The sequence below is a fragment of the Diachasma alloeum genome, unplaced genomic scaffold (assembly GCF_001412515.2).
Source record: "Diachasma alloeum isolate Michigan unplaced genomic scaffold, Dall2.0 Dall_scaffold_01055, whole genome shotgun sequence".
NCBI lineage: Eukaryota > Metazoa > Arthropoda > Insecta > Hymenoptera > Braconidae > Diachasma > Diachasma alloeum.
In genome coordinates, this window is record NW_021681166.1 from 2,295 (window position 1) to 2,781 (window position 487).

The following is a 487-nucleotide window of genomic DNA, read 5'->3' on the forward strand; positions in this document are numbered from 1 at the left end:
CATGACGCACACCTTTTCCTTGGTGCACACCGCCTCAATTTTGGCAGTTTGAAGTCAAGAATCTGTTGCTTGGTTAGGCGTGGTAAAGAAACCCAGCACGGTTTCACACAGGGCAAATTAATAAGACATTCATCTGCAAAATAAACGTACAATCATGAATCACTTTCACGGATTTCTCTCCAAACTTTTGAACCTTACCATTCCCAATCGCTAACCGATGATCCTCGATCTCATCTACCCCTTCACGTATGACGTCACCGTCATAATACTCGATTTCATACGCTTTTCCGGTATTACCGCACGGCCCGTTATCATGCGCGACGGTATTCAGCCTTCTTTGTCCAATTTCACTGTAGTTATGGAGCATGAACGCACAGCCACACGGGTATTGGAAATTTTTGCCAATCACACGCATTTTTCAAGGGTGGTATGGGAACAATTACTCTATATTGTCCCTTATATCACGTCTTAACTCTCGAATCAAAGC